This window comes from Callorhinchus milii, unplaced genomic scaffold, assembly GCF_018977255.1.
Source record: "Callorhinchus milii isolate IMCB2004 unplaced genomic scaffold, IMCB_Cmil_1.0 Scaffold274, whole genome shotgun sequence".
Lineage (NCBI taxonomy): Eukaryota > Metazoa > Chordata > Chondrichthyes > Chimaeriformes > Callorhinchidae > Callorhinchus > Callorhinchus milii.
In genome coordinates this window covers 40,024-57,048 of record NW_024705015.1, presented here as the reverse complement: position 1 = coordinate 57,048, position 17,025 = coordinate 40,024, and the positions used below count along the sequence as shown (strand labels likewise).

The following is a 17,025-nucleotide window of genomic DNA, read 5'->3' as shown; positions in this document are numbered from 1 at the left end:
GCTCTTTAGGGGTGAAGCATCATTTCTTCCCGGTTGGATTCCAGGGCCGCTGGCATGAAGGCCAACAATACTATAGCTCAGTGGATTCCTGCAGCTCAGTATTTAGTGCACTCGCCACGCAAGCGAGAGGCATGAGTTCGATAATCCTGCAGGCGAAGGACAACCCCGGGATACTGTTGTCTACCACATACCGACTCCTACAACCCCCCGCCATCCCGCGGAAATCATCGCCTCGAACCTTCACTGCGAGTAGTTGCTGGATTTCCTTGAAACCAAAATCAAGGGAATCCGCTCCGCGGTCACTTCCACTCCATCTTTCAACACCCCCCACATCTTCCTTCCCACTCTCCGTCTCCTACCCATCCTCACCTACACACCTTCGAACCCGTTTCCCCACCCCCTTTCACCAACCTCATCATGTCATTGAAATCCACCACCTGCTCCCTGGCCCCCAGCCCCACTCCACTCCTTATCTCTCAGCTCCACATCCTTGCCCAACTTCTCACAGATACCATTAATCTGTCCCTCTCCTCCGACTTTATTCTCTTTCCCCTCAAAACTGCCATTATCACTTCCACACTGAAAAACCCATCCTTTGATGCGTCGCAGCTATCAAGCTACCTGTCCATCTCCAACCTCTCGTTCCTGTCCAAGGTACTTGAAAGAGTCGTCGCCTCCCAGCTGCGCTCTTTCCTCTCCACCCATGCATTATTCGAACCGATTCGTGGGTTTCCATGCTGCCCATAGCACACAACCCGCCCCTGTCAAGGTCACTAATGACATCTTGACCATCTGCCAACTGTGCTCCTTCTACCTCCTCGTCTTCCTCGACCTATCGGACGCATTCGATACGGTCGACCACGCTATTCTCCTCCACCGATTGTCCTACCACTTCAACGTTCAAGGCCCTGTCCTTGAATGGTTAAGGTCGTACCTCTCCCACCGTCTTCATTTTGTTTCCACAAACGGCTTTTCCTCCAGCCCCCGCACTGTCTCGTGTGGTGTCCCTCAGGGCTCTGTCTTCGGTCCCTTCCCCTTCACCCTTTATATACTCCCGCTTGCTGACATCATCCGCAGACGTGGGGTTAACTTTCACACGTATGCGGATGACACCCAACTCTACCTTTCCTCCTCTACCCTGAAATCCACGACCCCCGATGACATGTTGACCATCTGCCAACTGTGCTCCTTCTGCCTCCTCGTCTTCCTCGACCTATCGGACGCATTCGATACGGTCGACCACGCTATTCTCGTCCGGCATCGAATCCTGGACGAGTGACAACTTTCTTCAGTTCAGCTTGCTCAAAACTGAGGCCCTACTGATTGGCTCACGTCAGCGCCTCCGCACCTCAGGCGATGACAGTATCAGCATCCAAGTCTGCACTGTCCACCTCTCAAAGCCAATCAGGAACCTCGGTGTTCTGTTCGACCTTGAGATGTCCTTTCTTCCTCATATCCGCGCCACAACTGGCAACGCCTTCCATCACCTCCGAAACATCGCCAGACTGCGGCACTACCCCTTCCCTTCACGCTGCTGAAATAATAGTAACCAACCGACCGGATCGCTAACACTGTAACGATCCGACCTTATTGCTAACCCGGTAACTAACCGACCGTGTCACTAATCCGGTAAGTAATCGACCGTGTCACTAAGCCGGCAGCTAACTGACCGTATCACTAACCCGTTAACTAACCGACAGTGTTGCTAACCCGGTTACAAACCGACCGTGTCACTAAACCGGTAACTAATCCACCCGGTCACTAACCCCGTAACTAACCGACCAGGTCACTAACTCGTTAAACAACATACCGGGTCGCTAACACTGTAACGAACCGACCTTTTTGCCATCCCGGTAACTATCCGACCAGGTCACTAACCCGGTAACTAACCGACCGGGTCACTAACCCGATAACTACCCGAACGGGTCACGCTAACTCACAAGATTGGTTCCACTCAGCCTATACTGTTGTAATTTCCTCCTTTGCCATCGTTGTAACCTCCAACATATCCACTGTTCTGCTTTGTTAGAGGTCCCTCTCGGGCTGGACCTCGCACCTACTTTCGTGACGTCACCCGCTCCTCCCGCGCAGGCGCAGTCTGGCCCCCTCCCCGCGACGTTTTGGTCTCGCGCTTCGCCCGTTGTTCTATGAGTTCGTCCGTCGTCTACAGAAGAAAGAAGAACGAAAACCCCCCAAAACCTCTCGTCCTGAGGTAAATCCGCTGTTATTTTTATATATTGTTATATTATTTTTATAGTAATGTGGCCACAACTTTCTCCTTTCCACTCTCACTTTCATACCATACAATTTATCTTTCTTTGACGTCTTTCTGCCGCACTTTTCCGTAGCAATATGAAGCAATTTCTTACACCAAATATCATCTGAAGAATTGATACGATAAATGTTTTTGTTGTTGTTGAAAGACAAAATCCTTTGGGACCTCAGTGTGGGTACTAAGGATAATGTTGAAATTTTGTCTGCTAATAGTGAAACACAGAATAATACTCTATAAAATTCCAATATGACGCCCTTGCATTCTGGTTATGAATTGCTGTATTACCTGTAAAGTTGTGAAGCTCGGTGATAGCCCTCTCGCCTCTGAGTCAGATGACTGCGGGTTCAATGCATTGCTGGGCATGTATGGCATTGTGGCCGTCCTTTGAATTAGACGTTAATTTACGGTCCCGGCGACCTCAGAGAGTGTCTATCTGTGTCTTGGCCAGCAATACCCCAGAAAGAGTTAATCACTCACTTCAAGAAAGTTTCTCGGACATTGCTGCGCGCAAACTACCAGCTGTGTTTTGAAATTAAAGAAAGACTAAAGAAAGTAATTAAATAGGAAACCTGTGGAACAGGTTCCCTTGGGAGGCGGTTGAAGCACTAAGTGCTGCTTCCTTGAAAAACAGATCAGATCGTTTAACTTTGGAAATAACGTGATGAGATTTAATACATAGGTGGATCGGGGCATATGTGATTGCGAGAGCCAGGAAGGTGGAAGCCGAATTGAATGGACCTCAGTATTTTGTCATCGAGTGCTTCTTATGTTCTCAAAAATGTTTACAACAACAACAACAAGATTCCATTTATAGAGCGCCTTTCACGTCGGGACGACGTCCCAAGGCGCTGAGACGTTTACTCAAAAATACAAAGAAATTCCTCTTTGCAGCTTATGCTGTGAGTACGTCTAACGTTGACGACCTGATGAGGAACTTTATCGATTCCAATGGTTATTATTATATTATTATTTTTACTTCGAATCACTTGTTCAGACATTTGTATCCGGTAGAAATTTGACATAGTTATTGTTGATTTCTACGGCTTCGAGCGTCACTTTTTCACGCCTCTGGAAGTTTTGTTCACTGACCGTCGCGGGCCTTCGGACGTCATCCCAACGTAAAAAGCGCTATACCAACCCTCCGGCTATATACATATATATATATATATATATATATATATATATATATACGTATGTATATAAACGTCCGGCTATAGATTATTTCCTTGTTCCTTTCCCCGAAGTTATGGTTACATATTGTAGACAGGCTCATCATTTTTGCAGAGATGCACAGTGAGCCGAGGGGAAAGGTTAAGTGACTGGAGGCAAGTGCAGATAAAGGCTTCATGTGTTTTGAATCCGTTGAAAGAGGGGCGAGGTCGAATTCTCCTGGAGGGCAACACGGTTAAGCAATGGAAGGAACAATCAGCACCACCTTACAGCCCAGAGCGGCACACCTCAGCGATGGATCCAACAGTTGTATGTTCGGACTAGGAACAACTTTCTATTACAAATGCAAACGTTTTCCTTAAGCAAAGTAGTGAACACCCAAACAAGAGCCAGACTGACACAGAGACTCGAGAGAGGCTGACTTCAGACCTGAGCCAGGCGAATACCGAAACCTTAGCCAGGCTGACACCCAGAACTCAGGCAGGCTGACACCCAATGACTGAACTTTACCTTGCTGCGAACATTTCCGATTTACCACAACTCCACCTCACTGCTTCTGGTGGACTTTACAAATCGGGTGAAAGAATCCCTCAATGCTCAAAATCGGATGACTGCATTTTTTACAAACAGAGTTTATGTGACACCAATTTCAGCTGCATTAGAACCTTCGTGTCATTGAAGAGATGAACAATGTGCACTCCGTCTTTTTCCAGAGCGCATCAGAAGTCTACGGTGCACAAGCAAAAGTTGGCAGAGATTCTTTAAATCTTACCTCCCAGACCTAGTCCATTCGGCGCATTGTACCACTGCCGCGTCTTTGGATTCTTGACGCAAATAGTGTCATTCAATCTTTCTTTCCCCATATCCTTCGAGATGTATTCCTTTGAAAATATATCCAATTGGCTCATGAATGTTATTGTTGCATTTGCTTGCACCACCCCTTCAAGCAATGCCATTCAGACAGTAACAACTCCCTGTGTAACAAAATTTCTCGGGCTCTGCATCAACCGTGCAGAAACAGGATTCCTGTCAGGAAAGCCGATAACACATACACCAAGTCCTTCCTCATCGGCACCATCCAGAATACATCTAAACCCATAGGCGATAATTGTCTTGCCTACTCCTACATCAAGAGGGATAGGTTCAAACAACAGGGTAATCATTTAAATGGATCCTGGTGTTGGATTTGAATAACATGTAAGAAGTTGGTCATATATTTCCGTGGCTTCCAGCATCAAAAAGGCTTCATAATCAATGAAATCAAAGTAGTTGGGTTTTACCCTTAGCCTTATTAGGATCTCTGCTCTCATGTAGTAAGCAACAACGTGAAGATTTCCTGCATATTCTTATTGACACTGTAATCCTGCAGGGTTATTCCGGATCAAATCATTAACCTCCGCTTCATGTGACACACTGACTATATGAAGCCATACCTTAACAAAATGGAAATTAGTTAAATTTCCTCTACATATCTAGATTCCCACTAGGGTTATCCTACATGTCGATAGATATTAGAATTCCACTCCGTTACAATGATAGAGAGTTTGCAGCAGAAACTTGTAGTCCAGCTCTGGGATGCCAGCGAGTTGTCGTTTATTGGCCACGTTGAGTGTGATGCTTGCTGTTCACCCCACAGAGTAGCTTTCAGCGACTCGGCTTTAGTGGCCTCCAAATCTTCTGCCTTACTATCAGCCAGGCAATGGCCTCCAATGCATACCATCTGCCTTAAAGCCATCCGAGCCATGGCCGTCCACCACACATGCTGCCGTACCATTAGGCAGATTTTCCAAAGCAGAGTCCGTCACCTGTCTGGCACTAAGTCTCATTGAGTTCTCACAACTCAAATCAGACCTCTTACATGCTGTGTTTTCCTCTGAGCAAGTGATTTTTGCTCACGATTGAAATAAAGCTAATTAGCTTTTGTGACCATTACTGTCAGGCAACTAAAATTCTTGTTGCTATTTTTCAGTTGCGTCCCAGTGTCTCTTCTCCAATATCTACCTATTTAATATTCACCCAGCATATAGATGACAGTTCAATGGTGATTTTTAAAATTACGCCATTGTTCGCGTCAGAAATAAAGATATTGTTTGACCATTTGTCATCTACGGATGACTGTATTTCACAAATCTTCCCTCCACAGACTGTAGATCATTAACTGCAGTGGTATATTGAAGTCTCAAAAAACAGGAGGCACAACTACTAGCATAAGGTGCGTTAAACATTATCAGTTTTAAGTTTATATTTTACAATATTCAGTTTGAATGCATTGAGTAGAACAATCCATTGTAGATTCCTGTAGCTCAGTGTTTAGAGCACTCGCTTTGCAAGCGAGCCAGCTGTGTTCAATTCCAGGCAGGGCGAAAGTTAGGGAATTTTCCTGACTCCACACTCCTCATAAGCATCCCTTCAAAAACAAAAATAATTTTAACATTTTCAATCCACGATTGTTTGTGGGACACCGTTGTGCATAATTGGCTAACGCGTATCGCCCACAAATATACAGCCAATTCACTTTAGAGTATATTCTGTGAAGCGCTTTGACACCTTTATATGACGTAAAAATTGCTGGAGACGGGTAAAGGTGCTGAATGCAGACAAGGAGATCCAGTGAATGATGATGACTGAAGACTTGGTCAATGATGATAATATAGTGAGTGCTGGTGACGGGCAGTAGGAGAGTGTTGTCTGATTGGAAGTAACTGGTAGCGACGTGCAATATCGGCTGATCGGAGAGATAGCAGAGCATGCTCTTAAGTTTGAAAAGTTTGGGATGAGATGGTTTCAATTCAGTCAGAGTCAAAGGCCCAGCGGAACCCAGCAAGGGTTAAATGATGAGAGGGTGAATTTTATTAGAACGGTCGATATGGCCGGTGGGATTTTTATAATAAATGGACCTTGTGGATGCTGGAACTGTGAACAACATACATGCGTGTACAATTGAATTCAAGGAAGGAAGTTATAAAAGCTTGGTTAACATTTTCGAGTGAATGTAGTGAGAACAAGGCATAAGCAGACAACAACAACAACTTATTTGTAAAGCACCTTTAATGTTGGGAGTCCAAAACAAGTTTCTGGAAAATCAGGGATTTGAAACCTAGGAGGCGGTTACGATCCGTAGGGCTGTAGGGCAGGAAGTGTAGTGTTTGGAGCACATCTGAACAGAGCGCCCGAAGAGGAGAATCTCTAGACTTGCTTTGAAGGAGACAAGGGTGGGAGAAAATGAAGGGACTTTTATGGCGGAAGTGAATCAGGTGAATATCAGCAAGAACGAGGTCCTCCGGTTTGGCTCACTCAGCGCCTCCATACCTCGAACTCTGACAGCATCACGCTTACTGCGTATAATCTCTCTTCAATTCACGTAGCCAATATGGCACTTCATAGACCTGCTCGTCCCTCAACTGTACTTCATCCCCCACATCATTGTCGTGACCGGCATCTCTTATCCCCACCTCTGCAAATTTCCCGGCTCCACCACTGTCTCGTACCGCAGATCTTCGAGACCCCCATCCACGTTTTCAGCACAATCAGGTTGGACGATGCAAACTACCTGCTTAACGGCCACCCCAACTCCTCCCTCAGCAGGCTACAGATCCAGAAATCTGTAGCCCGTGGCCTCTCCCGCACCAGGCAACACAACCCTATGATCGCCTTCCACACTCAGCTCCACAATCAATCGGACGATACAGTTCAATATCCTCTTGCTCACTTGAAAAGCCCTCCATGGACTTGCTCCTCCTACCTCCGTGATCTAATATCCCCTTACCAACATGTCTGCTACTTTCGATCAGCGGGCTCCGGAATGCTACACTTCCATCGCGTTACCAATGGAGGCCGTTAAATCGGCCTCTCTGCATTCCCCCCACTGAAACTCCATCTCACAGTACCTCCGCATGTCCTCTCCCTTACCTCCTTCAGGAAACGTATAAAGACCATTCTCTTTGACCGTATCTTCAGTCACCCTCCTTTCCAGCTTGTCATTCAGATCGTAATGTCCGGCAAGCAACCGTAGACAATAAAAGTGGCTGATTCGAAACTTGAAATGGAAACAAAGATTCAACGGAAGATGGTAAATGATGTTACCAAGTTTGCATGGGGGAAATGGCCAGCAAGAATGGAATGCTGATGTGGCCAAAGTTGACTGTGGACCGGTAGGAGGAGAAGCGTAGATAAGGTACAGAATATGTTTCGAAGCGCAGGCTCTTGAAGGTGGAGGGAAGAAATGTGGTCAAAGTGGATGGACTGTTGTGTCAAAAGCATCAAGCAGGAAAGTGAAGCAGTGGGCTTTCTGCTCATAGAGAAAGAGGACATGACCAATTTGTGCTTGCACATCATCTTTCGCTTAGGATAAAAGATTCAAGGAATGTTGAAGATCTCCCATAGAATATTAATAATAATTATCTTGCGTTTTATATTGCGCCTTATAACTAGGGACGAACGCTGTAAAATAGATTGACTGTACGTTTGTGGGCGAAACGCGAAAAGTTTCACATAGAAGTGTTTCGCAAAGATGTGTAGTTTGAGTGACACATTTATATATCTTTTTTTTGTAGGTATTATCTCGCCTAGAAAGATATCCTCCAATCCACTAACTGCTTGTGAGACGAGTGCTCAAATCATGAAACTGCAAAAAACGATTGGGCATTGGAGACTGTCAAAGAATGCCATCATTAAAGTTATAAGTGTCGAAAATGGCGATGAATATGGGAAGAGAAGGCCTAAGTTAATGCAATTCTGAAGTAGAACTTCCAACGTAAGAGCATTATACGAACGATGTTGGTACTGGAGGAGTTACGCTGTAAATAGGAGTCGGAAGAAAGATTCATCAAGCGATGACTGGAGAAAGGTGTCAAAGAATTATTGAAATTTATGTTGAAAACATTTTAAAAGGTTCTGTTTGTACAATTTGTGTTCCATTTCTCTATTCACAAGTTTCTGCTCAACTGATGACCATTGACCACCTGATTTTTGCTTGTCTGTATCTGTAATTGTATATCTGTATATCTGTAATTCACAACAAACGTCTCCATTTCCGAATTTTGTACAGCAGGTTGATCTAAGGGCGCTGGCTTTACAACGGTGATTGTCTGCTACATATAATGTGAACACATTTTGACTCATATCTAGTCCTTGTCAAACAGCACGCAATATCTGCAGAGGATTAATCTGCACTGATTTCTAACCTCAGAATATTGTTGCGCAACATTAGATAACAACACAGGGGAATGAATTCCCTCGAATAAAGTGAATCATCATCACAAGAAAGAGAAGAAAAATGATATACATGACGGGACAGAATGTTAGTTCAACAATAAAAACATATTGCATTTAAATAACGCCTTTCATTTGGGGAGGACGTCAGAAGGCCACAGACTGTTTCCGTTTTCTTCACTCACTTCCCTTGCGCTGCTTGAATTTTTTATAAGAAGAGCACGTTAAGAACAAGAAAAATGGCGGTTTGAATATCACGCTTGCAATTAGTTAAAATTACTCGCCGAAACGTGAGTCGAACCAAGGATTAAGATTGTTTGAGGCAAAAAAAGGCTTATTGTGGATTATCTCGCATTCTGTTTGATTTCCGGGCAGTCAAGTGGAATGTCTCTAAGTCGTGCAGATATAAAGACATCTTCTTTATGAAGAGGCAAATCTTGCGGTAAGTGGCTTAATTGAGAATTTAGTTTTAAAAATAGATCTGAAAAATACTACGCCTGTTTGAAAACCTCCAACTTCACGGTAAGAGTGAAAGCGTTTCGAAATTTATATTTTACTGAATGCAACAGAAATAAGCCTATACCGAGTTTAGAAACTGAAATCTCTCGTATCAGGTTAGAATTTAATGCTATAACATGAATGAAACTTACTGTATGATAAACTGCATTACAATACGGTAACTGTATCGCACATTTCACATCGGGAGGATCAGTGAAGCTCATTGAACTTCACAGTACATGCTCTTGGTTCTGTGTCTTGTCAAACACTCATTTGCTGGACGATTGTAAAAGATTATCAATTTCAAGATCATGACTTTTGTTACGTTTGTTTATGGTTGATCAGATGAGCCAGGAATGTAGTAGTGAGCGATTATACGTGCTGATTATAGATCAGTATTAACAATGTGCTTTTAACTTCGTCAATAAGAAGTTCTCATCAAGGGGTTGTAACGCTCACTAATGGTATTTTTTTTAGTATAAGCTGCAAAGACATGTTTTTTTCAGACATTAATCTGTGATTTGCACGTGTGGGACTGATATGACTATGGCTTCTTGAATAAAAATAGCATTGCTGAAATTTCATTCGTATACAATCGCTCTCTGTGAAGAATCAAACTGAAATGAAACGAGAAACTGGACGGGAACAAAACGGATTTATTGACAATCAATGCACCGCTACAAAAAAGTTACTACGTTATGTGAAAATGTTCTCAGGGATCTCCGATGCCTACGCAGATTGACGCGAATGAAAGCAGTGAATATAAATTTTCCTTTACCATTTAAAATGAAAGAGATATGAAAAGCTAAATTTTTTTCGAGAATGCATCCTGTGCGATAACGTTTACATTTCAATATCAAATCTCTAAACACATAAGAACTACATTTTGTGAACGTTACGTTGTTTCCATTGTCAAATAGAGTGGTATAGCTTGGATAACAAGAGTGCAATAGCACATGCAGCTAGGGTTGCGGCCACGCTTCATAATCAATCTGTCTCAATAATAATCTCAATAATATTATCTTACATAACCCTTTGAAGAAACAAAACAAATGGATATTTAATAATCTTCTTCATTTCCTCTCTAAACTTGCTCTGAGTCACCGCATAGATGCAAGTATTTGTACAGGAGCTCAGAAGCTGAAGCATGAATCCAATCTGTTGGATGCTGTATCGAATGCTATTTTCTTTCTTTGCATAGTGATAGTTTGCAACTGACCACTTTAATGAATAGACAACATTTGTCGTCCATAAAAGTAGAAAACTGCCTGATACTGCGAAGAGCAAAATGATGGATTTTCGACGTTTCACCATCTCAGGATCATTCTGTATATTAAAAGTGCTGTCACCCCGGATACGCTGGCGGACTCTGCTGGCTAATAAAATATGCCTGACTGTCAAAGCATTGACAAAAATAATGAGAACAGATACCAGTACGGGACTGAACACACGGATCAACCATTCGTACGCTCTCCAATATGCTGAAGTGTGGTAAATCGGTTTAGCTTTGCAGTATTTCGGCATATTATTAATTATGAAAAGGGGAACGAAAATAAAATATAATGGTATGCACTGCGCACAGCTGAGCACACACACGGCTGTTGTAACCAAACTGGCCGTTTTTAAATTGCAAAATCTGTTTTTCATTTTCTGACAACAAATGGCGACATAGCGATCAAAGGTGAAGGCGACTGTGAGCCAGATAGAGCATCGAGTGGCTGAAGCCAGCAGAACAGTTCGTAACTTACACACGGGAGTGTAGTACAAGAAGCTAAATCGGAAATACGTATTATTATTGCGATTCAATAAAACATCATTGATAATAACCATTATATCCGCCGCTGCCATGGCCACCAGGTAGAGAGTGACGACTTTGGATAGTCCGCATCTTTCCGGGACAGGATTAGAATCGCCAGCAAGTTCACTGAAAAGGTGAAAAATACAAAGTTATTGGTTCACTTGAATCGTGCCAAATGTTTCAAATATGATTGAAGCTCACAGGTTCACTGACACCGCCACGCAACAACAGCGGAAGAGTGCTGGCACCTGGTCTAGTGGGTGATACCTGCCAATCAACTTACACACCACACAGTCGCACCCGCCCCACACACACACATCATCTAACCATTAATCAGGGGCCAGCCATGGACTCTTTTTGCTTGCCAGGTCCAGGCCAGAGTCTCCACTGATCTCAGCCCAGCCCCAGCAAAACAGAGACAAGTGGGAGTCGGCATCTCGTTAAGTAGGCAGATTAGGCATCTCCGCTCAAGCGCTAAAGTCCTGATATCCAAGTGCCCGCAGCGCATATATACGTACGGCATTTCGAATTCTGCAAAATGTGAATCAAGGTAAATATCCGTCACTGGAAACTGCACTATTATGGAAAGTTTTGTGTAATTCACATCCAGGTCTAATGACTGTCTGTGAGATGTTCCTCTGCACAGATCGGCTGCTTTCTACGCCAACACAATGCACAATAGCTGCATTTTATAGCATAGCAAGTGAGAAGTTTCGAGGCAATCTGCTGATTTTAATGGCGTTTTATGAAACAAAATGATAATGTTCACAATGACCAATTTAGCAAATAGGTAAAAACGGATAACGGAAATAAACTTTCAGGACAGATATGTTAGATCACTACCAGTGTCTGGATTATATAACTAATTAAAAGCTGTTAATATCCTACCTGGTACTCCAACCACTGCAAGAATCGGATAGTAAATTGCTTCTATTTCAAAAAATGTTGAATATCCCATGGCAAGACATCAGCAGGAGCGTTGTTGACGAATATAGCATCTCCAAGTAAGTGTTTGAGATAAGGCATTGAGATTCAATATTATTTATTCTAATGAGAAACCTCTGGGGAGCTTTTAAATTGCATCATTTGTAATGTCAGTGATGTCCCTGGATATCAAGCCAAGCATTCTTCATTTCTATGTCACGAGGAGTCCATTAGCACAGTGGCTTAAGCGTTCACCTCCCAAGCGAGATACCTGGGTTCGATTCCCGGCAGGACAAAACCTTGCGCAAATTTCCTTACCCCCAACTCCTGATAATATTCCTTGAAGATTTTAAAATAATTAAGTTGGTCGCTTAAACCGACGTCTGTTTGTGGGACACTGCTGTGCTTAATTGGCTGCTGCAATTCATCCACAAATATAGAGTTAATACAATTTTCAGTATATTGTGTGAAGCTGTGACTTCCTGAAGACATGAAAAGCGCTGTATCAAATTCATGGATTATTATTCAACAAAGATTATTGGAGAAAGACGTTGAAAGCTATGCGTCAAAATGCTTTAATCACAACAATTGATTCACGTATTCAGTGTCTTGTTAAAATCGCTTCGTGAAATAAATAATTTATGACTTTGTTTTTGATGTCGATCCGTTAGAATGTAACTGAATGGTAAACATGAATCTAAGATGGTCAGCAATGAAGCGAAGCGGAGACCAGGAAGTTTTTAATTTATTATTGGAAGGTGATCACTGAACATCCAAACGAGTGCAACAAGCAAAAATGGATCCATTGTATCTTTCAAAATAATAATACTAATCCTTATATTTGATACAGCGGAAGTGGTGTTGGGAGGAAATCTCAAATCGATGGACAGTATACACTGTAAACGTGCTATGAATCACATGCATTCCAGCTGGATAAGGAAATCTCTCTCTCACAGCATATCCGTTTTCCCTATTTCCTGAGAGCTATTGGTGCAGGTTTGCAGGTGTGTTATGGGCACTGAGTTTAAAAAGCTGAATTCCAAAGCTTGCCATTGCAAGCACTGATTGGGAATTTTTTTGCCGACTACAGAAGGTGTTTTACTGCTTTGCCTTAGAGGGTTAAATGCAGCTCACTGTGAAAATCAATGGCCCCATGACTAGACTGCCCTTCGAAGTCCTGCCGTTGAGCCAGCCTTGCTGACCTGTTATCGGCTGTGCCTCGAGTCGTGGATACACGTGGCCATGAAGGACAGTTGTCTAGATTCTGTAAGCTCGACACCATGGAGACAATTCAGCTCTGAGTGTCCACGCTCGTTTCCTCCACCAAGGTGGATAAGTATTATTAAACCGCATGACGTCCGACGGAAGGGATTTTGAAGCATCACTGGAAGGATGGCCATAAACCCCTGGAGGAAAAACGGGGTTAACACAAAGCAGCTGCGTCAAGTCCCCATTATTTCTCTGACGCTCAGCTTTTAGTTGAATTGGATACAGCAGTTGTAAATGTTTCAGTTGATACTTTCAATCAAAGATAAATTACATTTTCAATAAAGGAATACTTGAGGCAGCTGTTTGTCCAAATCTTTGGAATCAAGTGGGATGATGTTGCCCCTGATAGATTTCAATTGAGATTCTGTATCAGTGCTCATTACATGGTGAACAAGACCAAGCTTCATCGTGTATTTTCATTTGAAGCAAAAAAAAACATCTGTTTAAAAAATTCCGAAAATAATAATTCTTTTCAGATCATATGCCATCTTCTGACTCAGCGAAACTCTGCGACTTTCAGTTTTTTAGCCAACAAAACAACATTTTTGTATATAATCCGCGAAATTTGAAATGAAGTTTTCCGTTTCCACGGACTTATTTCAGATTGAGTTGACGGTCGCTTGTTATCCAGCGATTCAGCCGAAGACTCTCTGGGATTCCTTGAAGCGTGGAGTTTTGGGTGTATAGGGCTGTACTGATCAGTCGCCTATACTGAGCTCGGAATCAGGGCGGAGGTCGCAGTGCAATCCCCGGTCTGCAAGAAGAACAGGTCCAGGAAGCGACCGGAACAGATCAATGTCCGTGTGTAGATCAGCAGTGAGATCTCGTTCCTGAACAGTCAATAAAGCGCAGCCTCTTCAAAAATATCTTATCAGCGGGATCCACTAACACTATTGATTTCTAAATGTTTATATGTCAGCAACGGGTAATTTAAATGTTCATCATGTCATAATTTTTTTCTCAATGGCATCAAAAGCGTTCATAAGAAAGTCATTCGATGTTGAAATAGTGATATTAAAATTGAAGGATGAAGAAAAAAAGTGGTTTCCTAATCATGAATCATGATCCATGTCCTCTGAATATAAAAGCTTGTGTCGGAAATTGCGTGATGGTTGTAACAGAATATTTTTGATCGACAAATTGCTCTTGATTACTTCAGATTGAAAGAATCATGTGTAGTATTGCTTTCAAGGGAAAAATCAAGGCTTTTTAATGCTGATAAATTTATCGTTGCTAATTTAAGTAAAATCGTAAACTTACGTTATTGCTATTACTGATGAACTTGGAATTAATATATTAAACATTCAAATTTTATCAAGATTAATTTAGACTAAATCAATTGTTGGTGCCATGGCCGAAGCTGTAAATCACAATATTCGATGACTGGTAGACACAGATTGTTGATGTGTATATCTGGTCATTGCAACTTCTGTTGCTTTTTCAAAAATAATAAATAATACAATAAATAATAAAACTTCTGTAGTTTTTTGAAATATAATAAATAATAAAATAAAAATGATAAATAATTAAAAAATTATTCCAGCTTTAGTTGCTCCAATAACAAATGACAATTCATATTTAATTGTTGTCGTCAAACAGCGAATGTAAACAAATGTTATATCTCTTCCGGTAATAAACACTGTTTTTTTTCAGTAACACTACTCTTCTTTAGTTCTTTACCCAATAAAACATCGCTTCTTTAATCAATCAGCAATATTTCAAATGCATATTTCTGTTTTGAGGCTGTGTACGGATTTGTGGCAGACGAGGTGGCCGAGTGGTTAAGGCGATGGACTGCTAATCCATTGTGCTCTGCACGCGTGGGTTCGAATCCCTCCCTCGTGGCTTTAGATACTTTGAAAAATTAGTTAATTATGGAGTTTTAAAAAAGGGAATCATACTATTTACAGGTATCAAAATAATCATGGATCTGTCTTCACTGTTCCTCGCTTGATATACTTCAATCGATACGATTTTTGCGAAGTCTACTCTACTCTGTGTAAGAAGTTGTGATCTTCAAACCCACATTGAAATTCTCTTGGCTCACATTCGAAGTCGCTTGTTGTGCGACATTGCTGGGTATAAATTTCCTGCAAAGTCGTTGTCAAAATTAATTTACGTATTAAAACTTTACAGCTTCTGAAATTATTTCTGTGAGTCCCAGTTAATGGGAATGGTGGCATATGTGTCGAAAAATTAATTTTGCCGCATCAGCTGTAAGATGTAGTTTAATATTTGGGTGGGAAATGTAGAATATTATGTTCAAGGAGTAATTTTGAAAAATTGTTTTATTTTTTGTCAGCAAACAATTTCGTCGCTCAAGAGAAAACTTTTTGTTCAATCTGCAATTCCTCTTAATATTTACATGGAATGAAAAGCGCATTCTCTCCCAGGGTGAAGCACCCAGTTAATTGATCCACTGTGCCTGGCCGATTGGTCTGTATTAATCTCTGTACCAAACAATTGGTCTGTACCCTACACATCTCACTGACAGCACTGGAGAGATCGCAAAAATGACCGACACGATTCCTTCAATCCGTTACGATGAATGACAAGTTGCAGCGAATTCCCCTCAAGGAGACCCAGTTTGCTCTATTCCCGACACAACCCAGCCGGATAAAACAGTCAAAAAAAGGACTGGGTAAACTTTAAATTATTTTGACAATCCTGGCATTCACAAAATATGAATCTGGTATTTCATTGATTCCAGAGTGTATTCCTTGAGTTCACACATTGCTACATTTAACGTGAGGAATATAGACCGAGGAGGGAACGCTGAAAGATTCGGAGATAATATGTTTGGGAGTGATTCAGGCTGAAGTGCTCATTGATCACAGCTGACGAGTTAATATAGGAAAAGAGGAAAAAGCAACGGATAAATAGCAGTCGGGTGTTAATGCAAGTTAACGTGCACATTGTTCATACCTAACGAGGGACTTAGTAAAAACCGAGGATATGGTCAGTGGACAGCAACTCACAGAGACTGAAGCAAAATTAGACAAAATTAGATCATTTCAGTCCCGTTCGGACTTGGGTCTTCAGGATTAGCAGAAAGAGAGTGGGACAATCACTGTAAGAGAGACAAAATCTGACCCTACACATTCTGTCTTATACCCACACTGGCCATTCTGCCGAGACCAGGTAAATTGCGGACCCAGTGGGCTCAGGAAAATATATCCCAGATTGTCACAGAAGAACAGCAAAAATATTAATAAGCCCTGGCACCACTGGTATGATGTGCAACTGTTAATGTCATGCACTTTAATCCGAAAAGATTAACTTCATTGTTTTCAAGATAATAATCCTGAAATTAATGCTTAGCAGTATTTGAATTAATAGGATAGCAGCATTTCAGAAAGTAGGTGCAGTGAAATCTCATGGCACATGGTTCTGTGTGAACCGTGCGATGCAAACATTGTGCCGCACTTGTACTGTACCCCCGACGTGAAATGCGCTATGACTAATGCACGTTTTGTTACTATGATCGATATTGTCATTATAATCGTTATTGCCGATATTTTTATTATTGCTGCTAATGTTCTTATTGTCAATAGTGTAATGACTGTTCGCCCTTGCACCATCCTCTTGGATCACCTGAAAGGGAGAAACTGTTTCGTTTGAGGCTTGTTCGATTACGGGAGGTCACCGATTTAAGATATTTGGTAAAAGAACAAGAGGGGAGACAATGAGAATTTTTAGGGCCTCTGAAGATCTCCCTGAAATGGAGCGGAAGCATATTTGATATGCTTTCAAGAATGAATCATGTAAGTGCTTAAAAATAAGAAGAATTGAAGGGCTATCGGAATACTTGCGGAATATTTACCCTACCCGAGGTAGTTTGCTTCTCTGAGGTGCTTTGTGCGGTTTCAATCGCCTTACG

The 17,025-nt window shown here is 42.1% G+C and overlaps 1 non-coding gene across 1 annotated transcript; it reads left to right on the top strand.

Annotated features, from left to right (window-relative positions):
• The first annotated feature begins 14,908 nt into the window (after positions 1-14,908).
• trnas-gcu lies at positions 14,909-14,992 on the top strand. Its single transcript has one exon. It is a non-coding gene; the product is annotated as a tRNA-Ser (tRNA).
• The last annotated feature ends 2,033 nt before the right edge of the window (positions 14,993-17,025 follow it).